The 17,929-nt window shown below is 35.5% G+C and overlaps 1 protein-coding gene across 17 annotated transcripts in view; it reads right to left on the reverse strand.

The window, feature by feature from the left end:
- Window positions 1–17,929, reverse strand: part of LOC115237804 (CUGBP Elav-like family member 1) — a 419,211-nt gene that overhangs the window by 243,493 nt on the left and 157,789 nt on the right. The window lies entirely within an intron of this gene.

Below are 17,929 nucleotides of genomic sequence, written 5' to 3' on the forward strand. Positions count from 1 at the left end.
TATCACGCCGCGAGATTGTAAGATTTTTCTGTAAATGTCACATCAGCGACAAAATGAATCATCGTTTACGCGAAGGAGACAAATTGCACCGGGATTGTTATACTTCAACGAGATACTGTGAAGACAAGATGTCTCTGGTATAACGGGAAAGAATCATTTTACGTGTTATACGAGCGTATTATTTGTTTGGAAAATGTCATAAATCAAAGATTTGAAAAAACATTTTCTTATATTAAATATATTAATAATGATGTTAAATTTTTATAATAAGATATTTATAAATTAAAAAATATATTGAGATAAAAATTTTATTTCTGTACAATAAAAAAATATAAAATTATGTATACAATCTGTCTGAATTCTTTAAAAAATATTGTATATATTTTTGTATTTTTATTTTTTGAATATATTAAGCTAATCGTATATATTTATTTGTATAGATTTATATTAAAAATTGACTTTAAAATTATTTATCCTTTATAGCTTATATATATATATGTATTCTTTTAATAGTTATATACAACAAAAAAATAAACAGTAATAAATTATGAATATATAAATAATAAGAAAATTTAATTAGTGTTTATAAATTTAAAAGAAAAACACAATCAATTTTAGAAAAATATATCACATCTTTTAATCTTTAGACATTGGCTATAAAGATGGAAATTTTATCGATACAAATAATTACGTATTCATTACGATTTCATTACGATATCATTGCGATTTCAAATAGCATCTAAATGGAAACGAGCACGCTCTTACGTTTCACATCGAAAAAAAGCACAGAGAAATTCAAATAAAATAAAGGAGAAAGAACAAAAGAATTTAGGTTATGTCGATAGAGTCGATAAATCGATTAACATGTACATTTAAAAAAAATTATTTATAGCTTCGCATTTTTTTTGCGCTGCATTAAAAATATCAATACGTATTAATATTTTTAATTCCGCGTTTTTCTTTTTAATTGACGGATTACGTCCTTATTGATGATCATAAAGAGGAAAAATTCCAGATGAAAAAAGTAATTTAAAAATAAAGAGAAAAGAAAATAAGAAAAAAATGTACTGGTTTGAGAATAACAGGACGTTGCGTTCAATGAAGGGAATTTTTTGTAACGCAAATTTAGCGAAAGCCCTTCAGTCGTCCAACAAGCTCTCCTGGCAAAGCTAATTTAGAATTGCAGCCTTACATAGCGAGTATTTCCCTTCCTTCATCACCTTTTTCTCTCCCGTTTTTTTCGTCCGGTTGACTATTTTCCTGTCCACCGTCGCGCTTGTCGCGAGCCAACTTGTTACAAAGGAAGCTACGTCGCCAAAGGGCAAACGTAAAATTGGCTCGAGGAAAAGTTTCGTAGACACGATACCGTTTTGCTAGAAAAGGAAAAGCGGGATCTATTAACATTGAGTTCTGTCGACTTTGTTTAGTGTATCAGCCAATAGAATTTTCTTTTCTCATTCCAACGAAAACTATAATTTATTTAAAGAGACAAAAAAAATCAATAATAAATTAATTATATCAAAAACGAAAGAGGCAATAAAAATGATCAAAGCATCAATTCCATGTATGTAATAGACATTTCTATAAGCCATCATCTTATAATACGACATATTTATTTTTCTCCCCAAAAATTAATCCTAGTACATCGTTAAGCGCTATGAAAATACGATATGCGCAGTTATAACAGCATAAAATGTAATCAAGAAACTACTCGTATACTTTATACTCCTTGCGCACGCGCATAATGTGACATATATGTACTATTATATATATTTATTAAAAAATGAAATACAGTATACAGCAAGAAAGAGACGCACAAAAGATGTACATAATATAGTTGCGTATTTTTTTTTATTTATGTTGTATTTTTACTCGCTCTTTGTTTTCACCGGGCGCCATAATTAAGTTAGATAGATTGTAAATTTTCAGCAAATTCGTCGGCTAATTATTTATCGCGCTTATGCGCCGCGCGCATTCGCGCATTCTCTTGGAATACACAGACACTTTAGATTTATTATAATGAATGAAATTGTAGAATAGTAATCGTTTTGAGCGCGGCAACACGCGAACTCGTTATATATTGGACTGCGGTGGACGGTTATATAATTACAGTGCAATTCAATTGTTACCCTTCGAAATAATGCATCGAGGCCTTGAGTGCCGGCATTATTCGATCGGCGAGCCGTTTTAATATTCAAGTGCTTCTAGGAACCCTATCGATGTATTATTGCGAGGAAATGTCTATAAAACAAGCGAAAAGCGAAGCAAAGAGACAGGGTACATTTCAATCAATTTTCCTAGCTTACAGTAAAAGCAGACGGCGGTTAGTTATTTCGAATGCGGTGACACGCAAACTCGAGCTTATTACAGAACTGTGGTAAATTGTTGCATAATTACAATGTAACAGAATCTTCCGAAATCAGTATTTGGTATAATAATTAATTTTATCTTTATATGTGTATTTATTATTAAAATCAAACTAGTATCCAATATTTTGTTCTGATATGTTATAGTCTAAATTCTCATCTTGCACTTATTTTAAATCATTCTTTAATAAATTTTATACACAAACGCTTTTATATACACACACATATATATATTTTGTATTATAAAAATTTTAATAAAATAGAAAGTCTAAATTTTATATATATATGCATATATTAACAATTAAATATGTTAAAGATAAAGAGTATTTCAGGATACAAGAAATAATATATTTTAAGATATATTTGAACATACTAAACGCGTGTAAACATGCCATAAAAGATTAATATTTCAATACTTCTTGAAACACGCGTGAGATACTTTGTTACTTATATGACATATGAGAGAGATTGTCAATACAACTGACGAAGGAGCATTGTAAAACTATGCACAATGCACTTTTGTAAATGTTGCAAATATGTAGGACTGAGTGAAAGCGTGAGTGATTGAACCGGACCGCTCCATATTTACACGAACGGACACTATACGGATATTTCGCACAAAGTACGAACGTGAAATAAAAAAGAATCAGGCGTATATGCGCCCGGGAAAATGCATTGGATTAATTACGACGTGGACATTTTCGAGTCGTAGAGCAAATAGATCCGTCCCTGGCGGCATTCAGCCCTGCCCGGCACCGGCAAAGCCCGGTACGTGTAAAGCCGACGAACAATGAATAATATTGCGCCTGTTTGCATTTCATCGCGCTCGCACACATTACTAACGCCCGTCTGAACCGGGTCCGGTCTTTTCGATAGGGCGGCTCGGCCCTCATCCGAGGGGTGGTGGTGTGAAATTGCGGGGGTTGAGCGAACCGTGCCGAGTACTCAAGTAATAACGAAATTGACGCAGGAAACGCGAGCGCGGACTCGAACGCGCTTATGTAAATGCGAGTGATATGTAGCGGTCGGGTGTAGACCAATTAATTTGCTCGGTGCATGAACGCGCGGCGTGCGCGAGACTGCTCCTCTCAACGACGATGATCGATCGATTTTGCATACGTTACTCACGAGTGATCGGTTACGGTAAACGGTATAAGGTTAGAGTCATTTTTTGGATTTTTTACTTTTAGAGATCAATCTTGATGGGCCGATTCTGTAGTGCCATAGCCAATATTTAATTTAATTTGCGACAATTTCTCTTAATATTTTTTATTCAACATCTCCGTTATTAATTTGCATAAATTATGATTCTAAAAGAATTATATATATTTAAGATTCAACAAAGAATTAAATTATAAAAAAAATTTGGAACAAAGTAGCTTTATTTAAATCATATTTTGTTTTATCTTCCTCGTTATCAAGAGCTGTTTATTTTGTAATCACTGCGCATCAATAGCGTGCAAGCGTACGAAAATATTTTCGCATCTTGTCGTGCCTGCAATTAGGCACGGTCGGGTCATTACGCCGCGGCTCCACAGGTATCACGCGCGACCATTTAATCACGCGTCGTTTCGTGCATTAAGTAAATCCGATTACCGGACAATGCCGTGCAAATTCGATTCTATCGCTGCCACAACGTAGGAAAATTAATGTACGCCATCCGCCGCACATCTATCCGCCGGCAGGTCGTCGGCACGTTCGACGCGACGAAGGAAACTCCGCTGGCACGGAGGTCGAGGATTTTCCTCCGTTTTTCCTGCTCGCAAGTAGGTCTTTCCCGCCGTCTCTTTCTCCTTGTTGTTGACGCGGCCGTTGCCTTCCTCACTTCGCCGGCGAGCAATTCGCGCTCTTACTGCCGTGAAAAAAGGAAAGACAGTGGGACGGGGAAAAAGAAAGGCGCGGGCGGGCGATGGAGAACGGTGGATACCTCCTTATTTGCAGGAGCTTAACGATAGATCCGTTTCGCGAACGGAGCAAAAGGTAATTTACATTCAATTCAGGAAATCCCAGATGTCTATTGGCTAAAGGACCGGCCCGGAGAAGAATACCCGACTACCTACATCGGATATTCGGAATCTGCATAATTCTGGCTCCGTTCTTTCTATTCCACTCCAAACCCGTCCGGACACCATCACCATCCCCCTTCCTGCCCCTCTACCCGTCTCTCTTCGCTCTTCATTGAATCCAATCGAACGGCTTCGGACTGCCTACAGTCTCTTTCAGCTATTTTTCGCGCGCTTCTTCGGTTGTCGGATCTTATCTGTTAGAGACTCGCTCGATTTGGATCGCGGCCATAAACGCTCGATCGATAGATGGACGGAGGAGGTCGATCGGGCAGATCCAAAGTACACGTAATTAAAGTTTCAATTCCCTCCGTCTTAATTTACCCCCGGACGGTTGGGGATCGGGCCACTCTCTTCGTCGAGACCGGAAAGTACGAGAAGAAACGACCCCTAGAGGACACTTCTATTCAAATGTTTTCGCTCGCTTATTCCCTTCCTCAAGTGAAATCCTCTCATCGCCTCACTCTTTCAGCTCTTGGAGGATTTTATCCGAGGTGCGGAAACTTCCCGTCTGACGGAAATGTTTAATTTGAAGACGGCTGCTGCGCCGTCAAAGCACGTAATATAACATCGATTGGTCCCGCAAAATACAGCGATACTTTATTTTCTGTTAGATTGTGCTGTTAGAAATGCTTTCGTGACAACCGTCATTATTAATAGGTTTCAAAACTACATTCTTCGAATTAGATATATTTGTTTAGTTATGAATAATGTAAACTACATTATCATTACATAAATGGTTAATTATCATTATTTAATATTTAATAATAAAAAATCTACATGGTAAAAGTTTCAAATTTTATATCACATTTTCTCGTCTCGTATAAACATACTCATCTATGCAAAAATTTTAATTGTTCTATAAAATTATGTAAACTATTTTATATTTTTGCAGATTTTCTTGAATTGTATATGATACATCTGTATTGTAATATGATACATCTTTCTTCTTGACCATATCTCTTTAATAAAAGAATATAAATATAATAACATATCTTTTTGTAAAAGGGTCTATATTAATTCAAAAACAGCTGAAAAGATATTGCAACCACAGAATCAGAGAATTATAGAATAGAAAAGCTTAAAATTTCTTCCTTTTGTTAAAAAAATGTTTCTCAAAGAAAATTTATTTTTCAAGATCAATTATTCTATCCACTCTCTTTATGCTCCAATCGTATGAACCGCGTAATAGATAAAAAACATGAATAATAAAATATCACGTAAAATTTATATATATATTTATTGCAACTCGACATTTTGCAGACATCGCAATTTCTTATGAGCGTAGAAAACCGAACGAGATAAATCAAATAATTTATTCTCCGTGTAAAGTCATACTTATTTGTGCGGATAAGTCTTAATAGTCGCGGTGGTATAAATCTCATGTCATAATTAGTAGGGTGGAACGAAAATGGCTTCTGGGCCGTAGAAACTTTCAAATTTATGTCCTCTTATAAGACCCCCGAGTTAAATTACATCCGTGTATCTTATTATAGAGAGTGGGAACGATGTACGCGTTGCAAACCGAAAACTTATACAGACATCAAAACAGTTCGTCTCGCGGGGGATGCACAATAGGGAGCATTGCCCGATTTTTCAACCGCTCACCGAAGAAGAATTACACACCGCGAGAGAGTTGAAGAAACTTTATGATTTAGAAAAAAAGGAAATCAAGAGAGAGAGAGAGAGAGAAAGATGGAGCAGAGATAAATCGGTCGGTCGAGCGACGAGAGAGAGAAGCGTGTTCGCCATCTCTCGTTCCTTTCGGTTGCGTCTTTTCTTCTCGTTCCTCTCTCTCTTTTTTTCGAGGACAAAAGCACCGCGCGGCACATTCTAATTAGAGAGACTCCTATTATGCCGCTGAAGACAGATAATGGAACCTACAGTGTAAAACTCTTGCGTGCGAGCCCTCTTCCCCCATGGCGTAAATCGCGGTCGCTGCCACTCTAGCCTTGCCTCTTCTTACGCCGGTCGTGCGACCCACTTTCTTAATTGTTCCTCTATTAAAATACACTCTAATTAATATCCATTATGTCTGATATATATTAGTCCGCTAGTAACGCTAAGCAAGAAGAGTGCGGCTTTGTGCCGCGCGAATATTTTAGAAAACCGTATTTCTCGGGAAAACGCGAACTTTTCCGTGACGAAAGAAAAGATATCTTGAGACGGAACGTCGAGCAAAATGGCTTAAACAAATTGATGTTATCTCTTTGAGCCAATTTATGCGCACGGAAGAGAAAAAAAATTTATTGGACTCAGACAAAGCTGGTAATCAGTAATCATAACTATAATTAATTGCTAATTAATGTTCTTGTGTACAGATTACAAATACTAACCATAATACCTAAATTGGCATTTCTTAGATACGAATAACAATCTCAAGAAAAGAAGTTAAACGAGTGTTAGCTATATATATTAAAAAATATCAGTTCAGTCGGCTCTTGGGGACATTCGTACCGATTCTAAGCGTAATCCTTTCTGCGACCTTTATATCACGCCGCGAGATTGTAAGATTTTTCTGTAAATGTCACATCAGCGACAAAATGAATCATCGTTTACGCGAAGGAGACAAATTGCACCGGGATTGTTATACTTCAACGAGATACTGTGAAGACAAGATGTCTCTGGTATAACGGGAAAGAATCATTTTACGTGTTATACGAGCGTATTATTTGTTTGGAAAATGTCATAAATCAAAGATTTGAAAAAACATTTTCTTATATTAAATATATTAATAATGATGTTAAATTTTTATAATAAGATATTTATAAATTAAAAAATATATTGAGATAAAAATTTTATTTCTGTACAATAAAAAAATATAAAATTATGTATACAATCTGTCTGAATTCTTTAAAAAATATTGTATATATTTTTGTATTTTTATTTTTTGAATATATTAAGCTAATCGTATATATTTATTTGTATAGATTTATATTAAAAATTGACTTTAAAATTATTTATCCTTTATAGCTTATATATATATATGTATTCTTTTAATAGTTATATACAACAAAAAAATAAACAGTAATAAATTATGAATATATAAATAATAAGAAAATTTAATTAGTGTTTATAAATTTAAAAGAAAAACACAATCAATTTTAGAAAAATATATCACATCTTTTAATCTTTAGACATTGGCTACTTTATTTCGTAATTTAAAAACAATGCTCCGTACTTTTCATGAATACATATGCTTCTAAATGTATATCTATTATGTATACATGAATCAAATGTTTTGATATGCGTATGCGAGGTTTCTTCTACATTTACTATTACATCTAAAGCATCTAAAATACGTTATGACATTCCCAGGATAAACGGCTTATATCGCCTTTCATTCATCGACGTACTTTCGCGTTATCTTTTCTTCCGACCTGTCGGCGCGAGATTACAAGACCTTGCTCCGGCATGAAATCGGTTTGTGCGGGCTTGTCGGATCTCCCTCTCGTGTCCCGCAACCTATGCAAACCCGTTCGAGACTATGTAAAGCAATGCTAATCCGCTGATAAAACCCTCAGCGACGGGCGCACCCCGTGCGGCGCATTTTCGACGACGCGTCGTTTCCCGTCCGCCTCCACGTGTTTGTGTATGTATGTGTGTATGTACACATATGTATGTTGGAGCGCACCGCAATGCACAGCGCACCTACCTACTGTAGTCACTCTTGACATATTTTCGCGTAATCGGCGGAATAAAGTAACTCTATTAGATTCCTGCGCAAGATTTATTCTTTATTTCTTCCGCCACATTCGCTTTTCCTTCCCGTTATTACCGCTGCGGCTCGCAAATCGATTAACCACAACTCAGACGCTTCTGATAAGCGCTTGAAGCTTCGTATCAAATGCATCTGCGAACGTTGGATACGGCAACGAGGCGGTTGAAGCTAGGTTTCGATAGCGGTTCCATCGGTGCGCCGAGGTTACCCAAACGACATGAATGATAAATCATTCACTTAGCGGATTAGAGCAGAATAGACTATTTGATGTGGCTTTAAATATTTTAAGATTTTACTAAAATGAAAAAGTAAGTACTAGAAAATAGGATTACATTGTAGCAATAGAGATAATTAGGTCCCATAACAAAGGAAGACTGCAGAATTATTTAGTATTAAGGAAAGTAATTAAAAGTAGATAAGCATTGCATGGGTCAGACGTGCGATCGATTTTGTTTTAATGTTTCTTCTCAACGTACTTATATAAAATAACAAAATATTCTGTTAGACTGGATCTATTTATTTCTCAAATTCACTAAATATAAAATATTTATCACTGATATATTTATGTTATTGATTTTGTATATTTATCTCTACCTTGATGTACAGCTATTATTGACATTTTGGCGCATCTATAATTTTCGCCGCTCGTAAATTGTGCCTAACGAAAAGACCGGAAACAACACGGTATTAAAAATCTCAAAAGTTTTTCCTCTCATGACACGTTGCGCAATCAAAATTCAAGACGGACGCGTTCAAGACGGGCGAATATTTTCGGCCGGCATTATCGCGATGAAAGAGGACGGTTTCGGCGATTCGGTGTGCGGTATGCGACGAAAAGTTATGAACGTTTTAGTTGAAGCATTAACGAAGGCGGCATTTAAAAGTTGAGACCCGGCCAAAGTTCCGACGCGTAAACATTAAAGCCAGCCGGCTAAGTGGCACCGTTACTTCTTCGCCGAGGAAATAGCTGCGCGCCCGGCTCGAGAGCGAGTTCGTTCTTGATTACAGTATTTCTGGCCCGCGCTTCCGACAGAGCTTTCCCTCCCGAAGCTCGGATACGCTCCGGGAAAAATGTTGGTTCTACCGGACAGTCGTTTCCTTCGTCGAGTGACTCCTCGCTTATTTCCGCGAAAGGAAAAGAAATCGCGTCAGCTTTATTCCGTTCCGAATACCTACGAGGGAAAGTTCCAGTGCCGAGAAGACAAGTCGCTTTTGCTAAAAGCGCGAAAAGCGCTTTTCTCTCGAATTTACTCTTCTAATCGTGCTAATTCGAATAAATATTGTTTATTCAGACACTCGATAATTAATTCTATGCGCTTATATGTATATATATAAAACTTAAAATGTCTTTTTACTTAATTCAAATATTATATGATTTACACGTGTCGAAAATATTACTAATTTTATTCAAATTTTATTGATTTTGCATCTCTTTCAATTTTTTATTTAAATTTTTACTTTTATAAAATCTTTGCCGATCGGTTTTTGTTCAAGATAAGTATAGATTCCTTCGTATAATACGAAGCATTTACACAGCATTTTTTATTTTATGACATCCGCGCAAAGCAGACGTAAAGATGCGGATGGTACAAAGCATTTTTTCTCATTCCATGGCGCGCCATCGGAATTTAATAAAACTCTCGCTTGGCATACGTACGTGTTCAACGGACAGAAATGTAGAAGCCTAAACGTATTTGAACGCGCATACAAACCGATGGCAAATGTGTCTCTCGAAATTGAAATTTTTATTAGCATTTAATCGATTAAGCCATCAATCAATTGCATTCTGCAAACGCGTCATTATTTTTCAACTTTCCTTCCATCTTGTATATAAATAAAATTATTTTTAATATAAAACTCTATAAAATAAAAATTCTTTACTATTTCACTTTATATGAAATAATCATAAAATATTTACTTATGTCGTAAACAGCGCACAAATATCTTTGTATAGGCAAAAAATTTGTGGTCAATTTACTGATGATGACAAAAGCTTTTCTCTTAACCTTTTTAAACGTATTAAAAAATAAAATCCATGGCATTTTGTATCAATTTTATTATTATGTTTTAATATTATGGCTATACTCCATTAAAATATGTTGCTAAATAAATAACCTTTTAAGAATATAATAATTCAGGATTATCATTTATCTTTTACAGTTTTAAAATATATGCAAATAAGTAATATATCACTTGTATTTCTTCTAAATGTTTTTTTCTATTTGGAGAAATATCGCCATCAAAATAATAATTTAATAAAATTGTTTTTTTTTTTTAAATATATGTATAATATATATAATATATCAAAAACACTGTTAGAATCACAAAATGTATAACACATAGCGAGATATATACGATCAAAAACAAAGAATCTGAACACACATCTAATCGGTCATTTCAAAAGTTAAAAACATGACAATTTAATAAATGGTTAAATCATGTTTCCGTTCATATTTCCATACTATGATACAGTCATGCTTATCGTTAACTTTCTGCAGATTATAGGCTCAAGGTTTAAAACCGGTGCAGTCGTAACGTGCCGCAAAGTCGGCTGTATATAAACACCAACGATAAAATCTGTTTTTCAACACCGGTATAATGCGGTGCAAAGTAAAACTCGTAAAACAGCCTGTCGCAAGGTGCGTTCCGTGCATCTAGTAAAAGTTCATTATCCTATGCAGAAAATTTACAACTGAATCCGGTTCTAGACGATGCATCCAATAATCAAATATAATATCTCGCGAAACTAAGATATATAAAAGAAACTTTTTAAAAAATATTGTGTACGACAATATTTATCAAAGATATGTGATAACAATAAAACTTACATACATCCATGTTTTCATGTGATAGTTGTTAGACCGTGATGGAAATAACTTACCTGAAACAAAAAATTAATATTTTATTAAAATATGTAACATATTTTTTATTTTTGTATTATTCTAATTTCTTATTTTTTTTTTTTTTTATTTATATTTCCATGATCTCTTTCTAATGTTCCAATCATCTTTTAACCACTTACATCATTCATTTCGCTTGTTCCTATTTATAAAGTGCACAGAAATATTTTTTAATATTCAACGATTTCTATTTACAATAGAACAATGATTAAGATAACCTGTTGATTTTCTCGATCGATTACTATCAAAGATGTCTTCGGTCTCAAAAAGCTTCTTGAAACCAAGCATAATAAAAAGTAAGAATTTTGTTTTAACATAAAAGCAATGACGTGGTCATGACGTGGCTTTGTTCTCACAGGCCTAAGTTTCCTCCATAATCCTGCAACGGGAGAGTCGAGAAGGGAGGATCTACAGCAACAACAACAACGCAAAGTTGGAGTGTGGAGGTAATGGTGGAGATGAGTTCGAGTTTTGCCGAGAAACTAAACCGATATATCTGGTGTCTGCGTAGTTTCCAGGGGCGAGCCGGCGCTCTATCTGATAACTGCGTGCGAAATTAATTAATTAATTAGTTAATTAAGATTCGTCGGCTGCGACGACGCGGGCTCACCTGCCCCTAGATGCGGCGCCTTACTTTCAAACTCTATACGAGGGGGAATGGAAGATAAAGGCCGTATCTGTCTCTCTCTCTGAAGGGTTCTCTCGCGCGACTTTCTACTTTCTCGTTGTAATATACGATACAGGCAAATACAAGATTGTCTCTGAAGTTCATTTCTGGAAAAAACACATGCACTGAGAAATGCTCGCTGCTCGAGCGCGATAGGATCGAAGGAAAGACGGGTGGCAGACAAGTTGTAAGAAGTTTTTAGCACGGAATTATGATGGTGGACCAGGTGTAACGATGGAAAGTATGGCAGATGGCAATGGGTGTGGGCGCTTTCTTGTTTCGAGAAAATTTGATGCATTATAGATGAGCGTGATGTGTCCTGTAGTATCGATCGGATGCATATTTCTCTTGCGAATATAGTGATTACAATATCGCACGAACATGGAGGATCGGTTGAATCAACGTTGGTTAACACATATACGCACACACAGGCACATACATGTTAACCCTCGTTAAATTTTCCTTTCCTATATATCTCTGCTGCTATTAAAAGGCACGAGAAGAATAACAGATCAAAATAATTTAAAGTTACATAGATTTCAGAATGCCGATGCAATCCAGATGAAATATTAAAGACGATAAACATAACATAGTGTGTGCTTGTCATATTTTATAGAAATTTTAATTAATTTATTATTAACTTGTTTGTTTTTAATGCAATTATATAATTATTTATAAAGAATATTTACACTCATGTATTATGTCATTTTTAAATAGTTTTTCTTTTTTTATAGACTCAACTTCTCTTTTTTTTTCTTTTGTCTAAATATTAAACACATTACGCATATTATATAATCCATCAAACACACTCGTGAAGCAATTTTAAAACCTTATTTTTCCATCACAATTAAGATAAAAGCATTTAATTTACCAAGATTAATTTTTAATCTGACAAATATTTGTACGCTGAGTTATGAAGTAAACAAATGTTCTACAAATGCAAAAGCGAATGAATAAACCGCAAATACCACGAATATCCGTTGAAGCGCCGAAGTATATCTCTTTTTTCGGATTAAATTACTCTCGCGTGAGGCAATATTAAAATAAATTGCATCATATTACACAAAAAGTGCGTTTTAAAAAATTCTGAAGTGCGTGTAGTCGTTTAATTTAAAATTGTTACGTGCATTACACATCGTAAATTTGTATTCTGCGCGATGAAAATTCTTACAGAAACACGGATTTATAATTATCGATGATATTAACATCATCATTAGTGTTTCTTTTTTCAAACATTTTGCGAACTCTTAATTTATAAGTAGATAAATAATTTATCAATTTTATATTTATATTAACGTTTATTATAATAAAATTAACCCTACATATAATTTTATTTTATTACCGTTAAATAATTTAATTGTTTGCTTTTCTTTCATACCAATGTTTCTACATACAAATACCTCAACTAAGAAAAGAAATGCGTTGCAAAAGTGTATGGCATCGAGGTGTTCCTTTACGCTTTCAAAAAATTAAAGGACGTTAGTTCGCTGATAGAAAAAGCGCGGGCTTGATCGACATCGATTCACGCGTTTCCGGATCGTGAAGAGTGATTATCGACGCCCGACGCGCGAGTGTTCGCCAACTGAATCTTAATTTACAGTCCGTCCTGATTCTAATCGATTCCACGAGCCAGACACGCATCGAAAGCTATCGCATGTCTGTGTAACAAGGTAGGCTTGTCTGCGTAACGCTAACTGGGCACACATGCTAACTTTGTTCAAGAACTCTTTCATGACAGCTCGTTAATTTTCAAACTACAATCGTATTTGGCAGTGAACGAGAATTGTAGGAGGAAGGAGGTAGAGAGTGATAATTGAAAACGTCAAAATCATCAAAGGCTGTGCGTTTAACGAGCGATTTTAATGGAACGTGTTCGGTAAAATTCGGGATATTTAACAAAATCGATTGCGCGATTCAGTGCGATAATGTCCAAAGAACTATCGGTGTGTTACTTTCCTTTCTATCAAGCTTTTCTTTCTGTTCTTTCGTTATATTCTTTCGAATATCCCTGGTCAAATGTAGATAGCAATTTATTGAATCTCAATTATTTCATCTTTAACATTTCTTTCCATTCTGCGCTGATAGTGACATGAATCTGATGTCCGATTGTGGATAAAAAATAAGTCTGAAGCATACATTCTTTGTTTGTATTTTATTTATCTATTGTGTATTTGTATATATATTAATAATTTCTCTATTTATATTATTTTTTTATTTTGCTTATAAAACTTTTACTATTTAAAAAATATAGAATTGGAAGCTAATAAGCTAATTTAGCTAAAAAGCTAAATAGCTAGTGCAAAACAAAAAAACACACATTTTTTTAAATGCAATATATTTCTTTTTAAAGTTAGATGTCGGGTTCACCTGTTCATCTGTTGAGATCATATTAGTTTTCTTTTCTCATCTAATTTTTCTGTCTTATAATTATCCAGCTATATTGTATTATCAATTTTTTTGTGTTTAAATATTAAACTTAAAATTGGTTTTTCAGAAAAATCTAAATAAAAATATACATACACAGGCCAGTATGAGTCGATGAGCGCAAATGATATACACAGTATCCATAATGTTGAAAATGATAGAATGTTCCAAAAAGTCCTTTCCCCAAATATTCTATTCGGCCAAAGTAACGTTATGTAATGATTGAATCTTCAGATATTTGGAAATCCATGAATTGAGAAATCATTACAAATTTATATTATATTTGCGGAGAGAAAAATATAAATGTTATCGAAATATTTGTTACGTTCAACCAATATATCGGTAAAAATTTCTCATCTTTCGCGAGATAAACTATCGGTATTGATACAGTTAAGCGAGACACACACACAACAGATTCGTTGGCAGAGTATCGAGCGTGTAAATATGCCGCGGCGCGATCGCCGCTCAATTTCGCGGCCGCTTATTCATCGGCGGAATTCGATTGGCCGCATTCACGTGTACGAAATTTTAATTAACGGACCTCCCATACGCGCGCGCGTGCGCGCGTTGCAAAAACGCCTGAATAAAGTTACGACCGGTGAAAAGCCATTAACCGCGCAAAATGCCTGCCGCGTAGCGTTTCGCAAAAAGCCACGCGTCTGTTTTGGCATAGATCTCTTCTCTCTTTCTTTCTCTTTTTCCATTTCTATTCGAATTTATGAAGAAATCAACATAGAGTAATTATCTCGATGGGAGATAATCTATCAGCTGATGCAAATATTTATACTATGTGTACAATAGTAAATAATTATTGTTTATACAATAGAGAATCAGCGCATATTATATAAAACAAACATACTAATTGTAAACATTAAATACTGGAATATTGATACAGAGTGATTTAGAAATGATCTACATTTTAGAATTATATTAATTAATATATTAAAACACCTTCAAATAAACCCGCGTACGAGATATCGTAAAGCATTGAATATATTTCCCTTTATTTGAATTTAGCACAAAACTTCGCGAAACAGCTCCTCACGCAGCTCACAATGCTCTCTTCAAGTCGGCCGTAATATATCCATGAACGATGAAAGAATAAGCCGTTAAAACGGACAATGGATCCTTCGTCCGGGACTCGACATATGAGATCGTCGAGAATCAAGGCAAAGATGAGCGTCGATGGGCGGAAAACTTCGATCGTCGCTGCTCGAAGGCTCGAATAAACCAGCGATTCGAATAAATCGCTTGCTCCGCAATTCTCTCTCTACCCCCCCATCGTCCCATTTCCTCCGGTCACTATGAAATTTCAGGATCGGGACTCTTCCGGCAGAAGCGCTCATACACCGAGGAATCTGATATAGGGAGGCAGAGCTCGGACAATGGCTAGGTTTGTTGGGTTGGTAACGTTGGCTGGCCGCCAGATACATTGTCCGCGGATTGTACGGTTAGTACAATCGAACTTCTCCCTCTCATCTGTGTGCATGTACACCACACGCGTGCATATATTATACGCGAGGGCAATGATAGAGAGACCACTTGGCAAGCGCGTTCGACTACCCCTTCGTAATAGAGAGGCGAAATTGTTTTCGCGGCTTCTACACGGACTGCATTTTCGCAGGAAGGGCTTCCGATTCGGAATCAATGTTCGCTCACTGATCGACGCGATAGTCATACCGAGAAGCCATTATTCGTGTAAAACGCGCGATAAAATCGGATAATCTTTTCCCTCAACTCGGTTACTAAGTGGAAAAGGCAAATCTCTCTCTTTCTCTCTCTGATATTCCGACGGATATTTTGAAAAGAATGTGCAACTGGTTTGTCATTATCGTTATTTTTCTAATCAATATATGCTTTTTTATATTACACATTTTTTTTCTTATGATTAAAAATATTAATATTTGATAATACTGTAGTGATAGTGGTAAATTCGCTTTCTAATTTTTTTGCGTTTTTTATAAAACACAAAATAATTTATTATTATATGTAAAAATTTGAATCTATAACTTATTGGATGTATCATGTATAATATAGTTATGATACTCGTATTAATCGTAGTTGAAAGGTAAAATTAATACGGCGCCTCGTTTAGCGAAGCTATAGTAATAAAAAAACCTAAATATATATCGATCAAGGTTAAAATCTATTAACGTCTTTTTTTTTAATCTTCATTATTATTACAGAAAATTTTTAGAATAAATAATGGATTTAGTTATGCCGATAAAATAAAATTATAAAATGTTGTTAAATTTATACAACATTTGTGTTTCATAAAGACACAAATTACTGCTTTGTAAAAGATACATTAATATTGCTTAATTACAAAAAATATTAACCGTAATAATTACGTACAATTTTGCAACGATAATCGCGAGAATCGACAATTGCTAAAAAACGCGCGATAAAAAAGGCATCATAATGTACGAAAATGCGTTTGACAGAAATAATTATTTTAATTATCTCGATCTATTATCTAACACGCGATATATATAGCATACACGAATTCGTATCTCATCGCCGCCTCTCGCTCGCTCATTTCTAACAAACTATAGAGACGGTCCGTTTGCAACTAAACAGAGGCTAATTTATGCGGTAATCAAGGGTCGCGCGTAGACCCTCGTTTTCGTCCTTTGTATGTATATGTCGCGTACTGCACAGCCTGTATTTCTCGGGTTATACAACGGGTCCCCTTTCTCACTCTCTCTCCGTTCCCACCGTTCCCGCCGCATTTTCCTCATTCCCTCTCTCCGTCTCTCGCCCTCTCGTTCTTCCTCTCATAGTTTTGTTGTCCCGCGTTCTCGCTCATCCCACGTCTTTCCACCCTCGCCACCACGATCCGGCTGTGTTCCGGGTCTCGCGTCGCATTTCTACGAAGCAACACCCGCCGTGAGATCGAGGACACCTGCCCCTCCTGTTCTCCAACCCGGCTATCCAGCCAGAGCTCTTTGCGAGCATACTTATGAATACGATTACCCGGGCGGCGGGCCGATCGTAAATTTCGGATTCCGCAGTTATACGGCCGCGCGCGCGCCCGCAAACGCCCGGACGAAACCGGTGCAGAGATCCCTATATGGTCACGATATGTGTCGCTCGTAAGAGGAACGCGGACGAGGAACGGGGACCATCAGGTTCAGCGCCGTGGGAATCGCACCGTCTTCATCCGCCGTCGATGCGCGAATTCTAAGGAGAGGAGAAACGATTTCCTCCGCCCACATTTCAATTGTAGCCGGAACGGAGAGAAAAAGAATTTTTCATGAGAGAAAATTTATTAATCGCTATAAAATGTTAGAAGACTTATTTTTCAGAAAACTGAAAAAAGCGAGGGAAATATAATGTCCGAGCGTTTAAAAATTTAAAGAAATGTAGATTTATATTTCATTCATATCGCACATCTAGCATTAAACGTGTGTGATTAACTGACTGCTCTCTCTAGTATAATACATATTCATAGCAAGAATATTTATATTATTAAGCAAGCTCACAATCAGTTATATCTCTTCATATGCGAGTGATAACACAGATCTTATCGCCTCAACAGTTTTCGAGTTGAAAAAGAAATTGCAAATAAAATCGTTATAAAGTACTACAATTAAAGTAAAAAAAGTAGCTGGAAATTTAAAGGAAAAAAGAGAAAAGGAGCAGATATAAAGAAACAAAATATTATGATTAAATGGACGATCTCTCAATGAGATATAAAATCTAATTAGACTTAATTAAAACTGTTTAGATCCCTTTTATATACATTATGAGAACGCAATGAAGGCAAAAATTAAAGATCTGATTTC

The sequence above is a fragment of the Formica exsecta genome, unplaced genomic scaffold (genome assembly GCF_003651465.1).
Source record: "Formica exsecta isolate Colony F162 unplaced genomic scaffold, ASM365146v1 scaffold115, whole genome shotgun sequence".
Taxonomy (NCBI): domain Eukaryota; kingdom Metazoa; phylum Arthropoda; class Insecta; order Hymenoptera; family Formicidae; genus Formica; species Formica exsecta.